This window comes from Rhagoletis zephyria, unplaced genomic scaffold (assembly GCF_001687245.7).
Source record: "Rhagoletis zephyria isolate East Lansing unplaced genomic scaffold, Rhagoletis_zephyria_1.1 Rzeph_scaffold_02089, whole genome shotgun sequence".
NCBI lineage: Eukaryota > Metazoa > Arthropoda > Insecta > Diptera > Tephritidae > Rhagoletis > Rhagoletis zephyria.
This window is the reverse complement of record NW_016159173.1, coordinates 46594-58304: the sequence shown is the minus strand read 5'-3', so window position 1 is coordinate 58304 and position 11711 is coordinate 46594. Positions and strand designations below refer to the sequence as shown.

The 11711-nt window shown below is 36.4% G+C and overlaps 1 long non-coding RNA gene across 1 annotated transcript; it reads left to right on the top strand.

The window, feature by feature from the left end:
- Positions 1 to 5132: 5132 nt before the first annotated feature.
- Positions 5133 to 11514, top strand: LOC108365974 (uncharacterized). Its single transcript, XR_001848033.1, has 2 exons — positions 5133 to 5228; positions 11363 to 11514. It is a non-coding gene; the product is annotated as an uncharacterized LOC108365974 (long non-coding RNA).
- Positions 11515 to 11711: the final 197 nt, after the last annotated feature.

Sequence of the window (11711 nt, the reverse complement as noted above, 5' to 3'; positions counted from 1 at the left end):
TAAGTGGTTATGTTATGTTATGTTGTTATGTTATGTTATGTTGTTATGTTATGTTATGTTATTATGTTATGTCATGCTATGCTATGCAATGTAATGTTAGGTTTTGTTATGATATGCCACGTTATGTAATGTTGTGTTATAATATGTTATGTTATATCTATTATGTTATCTATGTTGTGTTGTGTTATGTTTTACTATAATATCTTACTTACTTAAAGAATGGGTCAGTCAATTTCCCTGCATAGTAAAAACCTGTGTTTCTTTTTGCACAGTATGCCCAGTACAACCGTTCACTAATTTACAAGCTCAGTAATTTGTTATTCACCTTTAGCTGTTAGATCGACAGTGGCTGCTGGCAGCGCCCTGAACAACTCGTAACTGGATTCCAAACTACAAATTAATAAATACGTACGTATCTACATATGTATATACTTACGTACAATTTGGCTACGAAAATATACAAACTATAGTAGATACGTAAATATGTATGCTTAAAATTTCTTTTTTCGAGCTGCGCGCGCTGCTGTTGTGGTCAACGCTGCAGCTGTTGCTTGAGTTTTTCGTGTGTTTTATTGGCATTATTGCTACCGTTGTCGTTGTTATTATTATTGGTCGCTGTTGCCGGCTGCCGTCATTTTTAGCATGCCAGTCATTCTTTACGCTCTCGCTGGTTGGATTGTTGCCGCAGCTGTTGTGGAATTTAAAATACCAGTTATTGCGTTATGGTACACTGTAAGTTTTCCACTTTCTTGCATAGGCTATTCCAGATTTTCAACTTTTTTTAAATCTACCATTCAAGAATTCCTTTCTTCTATTTCCTATCCTTGAAACCCTGAAAGATAACCTGTTAATTTTTCATACAGTACCCCGGTAGTGATTTATATTTAAAAGTATTTTAAATGCAAAAAATAAGAATGCATTGTATTTTAAAGCTATTCCAAACCTATAAAATAACTAAATGATTTACGTAAATATTAAATATTACGGTAAAATAAGGGGTTAAGTATTTAGGTGAATTGGTCTATGTTATGTATTAGTCGTTCGAAAAGCCAGCGATCGCCATTCCCTATACACAATTTGACATAAGTTCGATGAGAATTATAGACTATGTTCATTTTCGCTGTTTGACTTTTGAATTATTTTTAAAAAGCCAAAGATTTTCACACTTCATAAGCTTGTTGAGAATTCCATATAGATCACGGTTTATCCGCTGAGGAAATTTGTATCTGGGTTAAAATATATTATATTTTTTATGTAAGTTTTTTGCAATCATGAAATGTGGTTGGTTTGACAATCGCAGTTACTGAAAATCAATCGTTTTTTTATCGCACCGTGAAGTTATTCGAAGAGACTGGTGGAATAATCGTTCGTTGAAAATCAGGTCATCTGCGCCCTAAATCCGTGGAGACTAGAATTGGTCGGCAGAAAATAGTATTCCGGGAAATAAATATCAGCGCATCATGAAACAAGACTTAGGCACTCAGCATATTTAAGACAAACCCAGGGTTGCCAGTTTTTTTCAAACAAGGGAGGGGAAAGAGGGGGTGGCGGGTTTTGTATGTGTTTATTTAAACAGATCACAAACTTCACAGTCCGTTCTTTTTTATTGTAATCCGGAGGAACAGACTAAAATCCGCACGGTCCAGTCAACAACCGGACATCTGGAAACTCTGGCAACCCTAGACGCACCCCAGGCACTTACTCACAAAAGAATTGCAAAATGATCGCAGATGAAGTCGGTTCACTGACGCAAAAATTTACAAAGGTTGTTCAGTAAACACGGCGGGAGGTTGTACATACTACGTGTGCTCTGTTTCAAAAAGGACTTCGCGCCATCTCACGAAGCAAAATCATGTTCCGAAATCCATTTCTACGGCTAATTGATTGGCCATCCGGTAGCCCAGAGCTCAATCCATTGGACTATAAATTATAGTTCGTTCTGCAGGCCAAGTGTTGAGTATTTTTCTAGTGCATGGGGTGCGATTAGTGTCCAAGTAGAAAAAAAGTTCTGAAAAATATTTACTCGTTTTCGGTTTACTACCATTACCTCCGCTTGCTTGGTTTGTATCGATTCGAGATTCCATTCCATTCTTCCATTGAAAAGCGGCAGGTCCAACTAAGTAGCTCCTCATGGATAACTTTATTTAGGTCTTGATGAGAGCTCTACTTGAACATGATTTCGTACAAGCAGTTTGTCTTTTGGGGTGATGCATATCGCTGACAGCAATTATTTGTGATATATTAACGTTTATTTATTTTCAGAACTGTAGGCTTTGGAAAATTTAGTCATGAAACGATACTCAGTTGAAAAACGCGTAAAAAAAACGCGTTTAAAAATAAAAATAAAACTTCAGGAGCGATGAGACACATATTCACCTAATCGGATACGTTAACAAGGCTAACTGCATCCACCGCAAGAAAATCCCATGCATCCATAGCGAATCATTGTTTGGTGTGGTTTTTGGGCTCGCGGAGTCATCGAACCGTAGTCCTTCGAAAATAATGACACGATAACAAACTTTTATGGCCTGAATTAGATGAAATGGACATGAGCAATATTTGGTTTCAACAGGACGTTGCCACTTGCCACACAGCACACGAAAGAATGGCCCAATTGCGAACATCTGCGGTCTTATTCAATCATCCTATGGTGGCTGGATACATTTAACGAATCCATCTTGCATCAAACGAGCCAGCGTAGCTATTGGCTAGACGCGACTGAAGCATATTCCCCTACACAGCAAAAATCGGGCACAACATACACTTATTCTATGACAAATTTTGGAGAAGCACGTGAATTTTCTGTGGCCTGGCTTTCACCACAGACTCTGATATAATTTGTGCGCCCATTGTCCACAGTTCCAATGTTGAGCCCATTTCCAAAGGAAAGACTAAAGCTCGTCTCAAACTGCCAGTCCACTAGAGTTCCTGTAGTAAGTAACAGTACCTAGGTATGACATCTATTATGTAGTAATATTTGAAATTGCCTAGCAATATTTCTTTGTGTAACATGTAATCGTATGCAGCCTTGCCTTGTTTTGACACTTTATTAGTGCTATAGAATATGAAAAGGCCATAACAAAAGCTTGGCATTTAAACAGAAATATTGACGACGGAAAAAACAGCATCGCAGGTAGTTGCAGAATTTCAAGTATTTATAATGGCAAATATCTACTGTCGGGTTATTGCTGTTGTTTCGTTAAAAATGAAAAAAAAAGACACGCTTTGTACGAACAAACGCAGCTTTGTTTATTTTCATGCCAGTCAAGTTGTGCCAACCACTATTTAACAGCTAAGAACAACAACTGCGCATTGGCAGTACAAACAAAGTAACACTGAATGAATAGCTTTGTGGCTGGAAGCCCACAGAAACAAAAATAGAGAAACATAAAATAAAAAATTAAAAATAAAACAAAAACCAACTGCGCGCGCTTTGAATGTTTATGGTTGCCGCAACAGCAGCAGAGTGGCGAACACGCGCATGCGCGCAGCTGTAGTAATTTTAACATAACGCAAAAGTCGACAGAAGCGTCGGTGTTGCGGCAGCTGTTAGCAGCTTGAGCAAATTCTCACAACGTGCATAAACGACAACGTCGACGACTGCACCAACGCTGATGTTTTCGGTTTCTTTACATTTATTTTTCATGTTTATTTTAAGACTTAGCGCGCATACGTTTTGAGTCTTCGCCAAGCCGAATGAATACCTGTTCGGCGATTTTTCATTTATTTTCGAAAGCGCACGCCGCGCCGCAACGATAGCTTGAGCCAAAGCGCTGGCAACGGCAGCGGCGGCTTCAAATTAGCGCTTTGGTATAATGGAGCCCAGCAGCGACGGCGTCGTCAGCATTAGCAGCGAATGAAGAGCGCGAGACTTCGCCAACGCGGCAGCGCATCGCATTCAGGCGATGTCTTGGACGTCTTGGCTGCTTGGCTGACTTGCTGAGTGGATAGATGGTTGGCTGGCTGGCTGGCTTTGTTGTTTCGCTGTTTGGCAAGTGGCAAAGCGCAATATACCTGATCGCAGGTAGTTTTAGTCGCCGACGTGATATTGAATGAGCCGTACGCGCATTTTACCAACGAGACCGTTATAATACCTAGTAAAGTACTAAGTTATATGCCAACTTGATTTGCGTTAAGTTGTTGTGGAGAACTCAATAGCGCGTGTGTGTTGATCGAGGAGCAGTTGACTGTTTCATTGCAAAGTTGCGGAATTTAAACGCCGTAGTGGTGTAGTGCGGTGTGCTGTCAATCGCCAACCGACACACAAACAAAGTGGGCTAGTAAATCAAATTGATACTTGAAATTCAATACATTATACCTAAGTAAGCTGCAACAACGGCAAACTGGAATGCCAACACCAACTACTTAACTACCCATCTGCTTAATATCAACAACAACAACAACAACAAGAGCAACCAAAGTTGTAGGAGCAGCAATTGAAGCTGCAGCAATGCAACAAGGCGCGTCACTGCACCGTCACAACCAACAACAGTAAAACAACAACACGCTGCACTGAAGAGTGCTTCAACACACTTCCTATCCACAGCGACACCGGCTTTCTTTCACAGTCAAAGCGCTTACTTTTGCAGCATGTGGGAACTTCTTTACTGCATAAACGCCTGGTAGTTGCGAATGTTTGTGGTGCACATACTTACATTCATGTGTATAAAGTGAGTTTGGGAATTCGCATTTCGTGAAAGTCAATAAAACACACTTACACACATACATACATATTACTAAAAAGCACAAAGAGAGAGAAAGGATAAAAAGTGGAAAAAGTAAAATACAAAATAGCAAACACGAAAAATCAAAAATAAATCCGAAAATATGAAAAATCCACAAAACGCATGTGTGAAGTGAATTTACAAACATAAAAAAACGTGCACTGCTCTACCAATCAACCCAGTTAGTACCTTTCCTCCGAAAACCAACTAGAAAGTGTATGGAAGAATAAAAATCGTTAAATGCAGCAACTTAAAACTGAAGTGAAAAGTTTTTTTGTGGCCAATTGGGCATGTATAAAAAAGTGTAGAGGAGAATGGCAAACATAAAATAATAAAAAATAAAAATATTAGAAAAAAAGTACATAGTAGACGACTGGAAAGCGTGCAATTAGCCAGAGAACTACATACACATAAGCGAGCAAGTTAGAAACTCACCGAAAAAGATTTAAAAAAAAAAGTAATTTAATCATACGGCAATCGCTTTTATCAACTCTCTGGAAAGAGGTGAGTGATTACATTGGTGCTAAATGTAGTACAAAAAAGCGTTGGCAGAACTAGAAGGCAAGACATGTTAAAGTTCTTTCGGACTAGGTCCGAATTTTCTTAAAACAATTTTAGATTATCGTTAAATTCTCCATGATTCAATGATCGGATTTAAACCACATTAATATGGAACCACCTGCAAAGTAACACCTTTCCTCTAAAAAAAAGAATTATAAAAATCGGTTAAGGTGGTCCAAAGTTATGCGGTAACATACATAAAAATAATAATAAAAAACTATTCTGACGAATTGAAAACCTTCTCCTATTTGTGAAGTCGGTTAAAACTCATTTAAGTATATTTTTTTTTTTAATAATCATTTTATTTGGCAGCACATCCTAGTTGAAAAAACCGTTTATTAAATTTTAAAAGTCCGGTTTACTCGGTATTGGAAAAAATAAGATTTCAAAAAATCTTCTCATTTTCGTTGTTGGTGTTTCCGCCAGGGTATGAGCACGATGTATTGTAGAACGATTTTCCGTCATCCTTTGTCAAATTTGGGTTGGAGAAAACCGGAAAAATGACACTGAAGATGGCACAACGCCGAAACCGGGTTTGTCTCCAAACCAAATGTGTCAAGGGATGACGGAAAATACATAATTTCAAAAAATCCGCCTAAAAATATTACAGAAAAACCGGCTGAAACCGATTTGGAACAAGTAAAAAATGTTCATATAAAAATGAAACAATGATCGGATCTAAACCAAATTAGTAAGGGAGACACTACCTTTCCGATGAAAAAAGAATTATCGAAATCGGTTGACGTGATCGTGAAAACATGAAGCGCACTCGGTACTGGCAGCATGAACTTCCGGCTTAAATAGTTCGCGCATTGCTCCAGATCCGACGAAGCGCGGTCACCTACACTCTGTCGTCACACTTCGTCGGGTTGGACAGTGACCTCACGGTTGACCAAAGCCTACTCACAGCAGAGGTGAAATTACAAATCTTCACATGCTCCTCGCACTTCTTCCGCTTATGTACAAGTATGCGTGTTAGTTCGTCGCCAGCCTTGGTTTCCCTTTCTACCCATTGTCGCCGACTGTAGGGATCGATCCCGAACATATTATGAACTATAGTCGTTTTTCTTAAGACTCTAGTGTCCCCGTTCGAGCATTCCGGCAAGAAAACATTCTTGCGAAGCCTTGGATCGCCTGCATTAAATAAACAAATATGAACCTCTAAAAATGCTTCTAATGAAAGGAGCATTCAAATTGAAAAGGATATCGTCTTCACGATTTACTAACTATGGACATGTCTTCAATTAACACTAATTTCCAGAAATAACTTTTATTACACATAAAATATGGTTTGAGCGGAAATCAAGTTATTTAGGTTTTACTTGTGACCTTTGTGCAATGATTTCTATTTCGAAGTTTTGTCTACATCCTGCCGGGAATGTTTTCTTACACTTTAAAATTCTTTGATTTGTTCCAACTTTTGCGCGATAACATTCAACACAAGCAACTTAATATTTAGTAAAAGATAATGCGTGCACGGAGCAGATAGCGAAAGAGGCGGAAAGGCCACGCAATTAATGGGCAATGAATGAAAAGAGCTTTTAGTTTTGATCCTTATATGTATGTGTGTGTTTCCATGCGCAAAGTTGGGTAGATATCTATGTATGTATATTTGTTGTATTGAAGCACTTTCAACGCCATTCGCAGGTGCCTTTTGCGTACTTGAATCATACGAATATACATATGTGTGTATAAACTGTCATAATTTTTTTATGGCCAACTGCAGTGCTTACGTATCTTTGCTGTAAGGACGTCTGGCATGCAGCCTTGTCGTGGCATGCTTAATTTTAAAGCGTTTACTTGACTTTGAGTTGCCTTACTTCGGAACCGGCCTCAATATATATAAAGTTGACTTCATACCAGTTTCGGTGTACCTCACTGTTCCACTGCGGCACTGCGGCCACTGCGACTTCTCATTACACAGCTAGCAAATCAGGCACCTAAACAACCAACCTGACTGCAATCTCATCAATAATAAAAAAAAATGCAAATGCTGTCTTGAATTCACATTTATTTTTAGCTATATACATACACATACCTACCTTGGAGTTTCTTGCTAGCAAGTGCTATCGGTGTGTGTTTATATTTTATATATACATAATTATAAAAATAAAGTATGTAATGACGCCTAAACCCAGCGAACCTTCCGACTAATAAAAAGTTGTCTTTGTTTTATTTATTTTCTTTTATATGTTTTAATGCATATAATTAGTCGTAAACCTAGTTAATTTATTGTTTAGCAGCAATAATTGTTGGTTAAGGTTGTAACATTCAACGAGAATTAAAAAGTAGAAGAATGGCCTTTTCTCTGATTCTTTATGACCACTTTTTTTATCTATCCAGTATTGAAGGGAAACTTCTTAGCGGGGGATAGTGAATTAAAAAATCGTCATGGAAATTGTATGTCCCTTGGATTCAACCGAAACGCAGCGATTTCCGATTTCTCTATTTCCATCTTGAAGAGCATCGAGAGCAGTGTGGCCAGGTTTGCCTTTTTGAAGCTTTTTTCTATCCTTTTTTACTCAAAAATTTCATAATGAAATTCCGACTGGCAATACTAAAAATTCTTAATATTTCAAATACTACCTTTTACCGTTCAAAAATAACACAGAACTTGTGGAGTTGGTGAAGAGTTTTTTTTTGGGAATATATTGAAATCTTTTTAAATTAATTTTTGATAGCATATAATTTCTTCTTACCCTTTTCAAAACCAATTTAGCTTAAATTTTTGTGTTGATCTAGTTCCACTGGTCGAGAGTTAATTACACAGGTCCACAAAAAAAAGTCGATGAAAGATTCCTTTGACCAAACCTAGGCTATTGCATATATTTGGGGTAGCTGAACACGAATCTGAAGTCCGTTTTGCTCCATCACGTCTAACCTCAAGAAACACCTCGGATTTTCTCTGTCACGCAAAATTCAAAAGATTCGTGTTCAGCGACCCCAAACACATATAACAGACTAGGTTTGGTCAAAAGAACCTTTCATCGATTTTTTTTTGTGGACCTGTGTTATCAAAATGTGCTACGCAGAGGCACGAGCACCAAGTCGAATACGGAGACGAAAGCGAAGGCGAAAAGCTAGAAAATTACAAAGCCAAAAACGAATGCGAATGCGAAGAAGAATACACAGACGAATACGGAGCCGGGAACGAATACGTAAATGAAGATGAATAATAAGATTAAGACGAATAAGAAAATGAATACTTAGAATAATACAAAGATGATTACGAAGACGACAACGAATTCGAAAATTAATATGAATGAGAAGGCGAAGACGAAGACGAAGACGAATATAAAGATGAATACGAAGTCGAATATGAAAACGAAGACGAAAACGAAAACGATTGGTAGGACTAAGACCATAACTAATATTCAGAATAATACATACCAATTGAAAAGTCTCTGAGGATTTTTTTTCACTATTTATGCCTACACATCTGGTAACACTATTCCAACAACATACGATAAACCGACGTGCCTTAGAAAGATGACATTTCAGGCTACATTTTAGTGCAGACAGTTCTGTAATTTGGCGCTCCTACAAAAATTTATATTGATTTGGAACTGATTGAAATATGTGAAGAAATACGCTATGTGATGCTTTTTTTTTACTATAAAAAAGATGAGAATGCTGCAAAATTTATGAAGTTTACGGTGAGAATACTGTGAGTGAACGTCGGACCCCGTGAGTGGTTCGCTCGATTCCATTGCGGAAATTTTGATGCCAAAGATGCACCCCGCTCCGGTCAGTTTTCTGATCGAAAAATATAGCTTTTCAAGAATTTTATACCATTTCTACGAAAAGTTGTTTTTTCCCCAATACATGGCAAACTTTGAGCGCTTTGAGCACTCCCTAAATATTTTTTGATTTCAAAAAAAAAATAGGGGAATATCTTTTTCGGTTCAGAACAATCTTAGGGAGTGACGTCATTAAAATTCCGACTTTATTCTTTTTGGACCACTCTAATGTACATGCATATATAGTATATATGTAAATACTAGTGACTACAATAATGTGTTTTTTTGTTCATAAATAATAATATATTATTTTTTTATTTTATGTGTTTACTTCTATCCCAACACGTTAAATCAGATGCGAGTTTTGGTCCATTAGCATGACAATTGGTGACGCGACTTGCGCTCATTAGCGATCCAGCTTCTTATCTTAATATAAAATACTTAACATATTTAAATTATTATTGAGAATTTATTTAGGCAGATATTGCCTATTGATTCTAATAGCTACCGCTTGTTATACCGACTTTGGCAAATTACTAAAATTTCAATTAAAACGTTCGTTTTTCTAGAATAGTAAACCCTTTTTTATGGTATAAAACGCAGTTTTTATTGGCAATGAAAAAAAAATCTTCCCTAATTTTTGACTTCTTGTAACTCAATCATTTTGAAGTCATTAAAATTATGTCACCCAATGTTTAATAATGTGTTTTAAATGCTAATTTTTGTATTAATTTACTATCGGAAATTCCAAATGTCTTTTCGGTATTTGTTGCTTGCTGCGACTGCGCAGTAGTATAAATCTGCATAGAATATAGCGCTGTCTATCGACCATTTGCCTCTTCAACAATTTCTCGATCTCATTTTTATTAAACCCATTCTTTCAAGTGTTTAGGGACAAATTAATATGCACTCGCTTGGCAGATAATTATTTTTTAATATATATGTACATATTCTCGCTAACTGTATAAAGTCTGATTACAATAAAACATTTTTAATTGTGCTTTTGCACGATTTTCGCGCATGGCTTGATGTGACATTACATTTGCATGATTTCACATACCTACGTACACTTGTATTCACTTATGAATTGGTTTTTTTTTATAGTTGGTGTGTTGTGTATGCTCATTATTATTTTTTTTTTCAATTTCGATAAGTTTCTTTATTCATAATACAAAAATGAGTTTATCATTTACACCAGGGTTGTTGCGAATATTATTCCGAAATTAAAATCTTTTCGGGGTAATAAAAAAACCGCTTATCCAAATTAAACAAGTTTGGTATCAAATGAAAGAGGACTTAAATATCGGACAATAACCACGCCCACAACCCATATAACGGTAATTTAGAAAAATACGAAATCCTCGATAAATCAGTAAATATTAAAGCTAATTTATTCAAAATTAATGCTTGCAACAATTCTTTACCAGGAAATACGTTTATGATAAAATTTTGGAAAATGGGCGTGGCACCGCCCACTTATGATCACATATTTGCATCTCTGTAACCGTTCTAGCAATTTGTACCAAACTCCTAAAAGCAAAACGTTGAAAATTGTTGAAATCGGACTAAAATTACGGCCGATTTTCATATAGCGGTATATTTCAGAAATGCATGAAACTTCAATATTTCGAAATTTAAGGACGCTAATTTACTCAAAATTTATACACCCCGGATGCGACGAGTATTTAATGTTCGGCTCCGCCCGAACTTAGACTTTCTTACTTGTTTTTATATTATATCTATATCTAACTTTTCATTTGTATCTTTATCTTTAACTCTACCTTTACGTATATCCTGATCTTAATCTTTATTTTTTTCTTCATCTACTTATTCATACCCACAATTGCCGTTTTAATCTTTGCCTTTATGCCTTTCTTCTTGTAGAATCTTGATACTCACTTTTACCTTCTTCCTTGCATTTCTTCCTGGCATGAATTTTAATCTACTTAAAATTTATTCCTCAACTGCTGCTTAGCACTTTTCTTTAATTCAGTATCATCAATATTAAAGCATACAATTAGGAGGCATTTCCGCCCCAACCATGTACATGTATGGTACTCGTATTGGTGTCATTTTTGAATTGATTTTGGCGCTTTATTTTAAATTGATTTGAGATTTTAGTAAGTCTCTGCACATCAGCGTCAAAATACCTTTTCAATGATATATAATTCTCTATTCTTCGGAAGTATACTTTAGCCGTAAAAGGGGTGTAAAGAAAACATGTTTGCCTATTTATATATAAGATTTAGCCTTTGGTTTACTCTATATAACCCTATTTTGTACGCTTTGTAAAACCATTAAAAATTAACATTTTACAACTTTCAACTATCTTTACAGACACAATAAAAATCATAAAAACTCTCGAAATTATAAAACTACGAACTCTGCACAACCCAGCTGCAAGAGTTAGTAAAAAAAGACAATAAATCAAATAATCACCTGCAGTTTTATTGCAATAATTGTTACTTAAAGTTGCAAACACTTATAAAGAAAAAAGTCGTTATAAGATCAAAAGTGCAGCGATGGGCTTTCGCAAAAACGATAAGAGGAAACAATGAAATCAACCAAAGAAAATTATAAAGTCATCAAATAAGGAAGTGCATGAAGAAAATTGCAAATGCAGACGAGTCTATCTAGTGACTAACATGTACATATGTACATATGTTATGTAAGTGTGTATAACTAA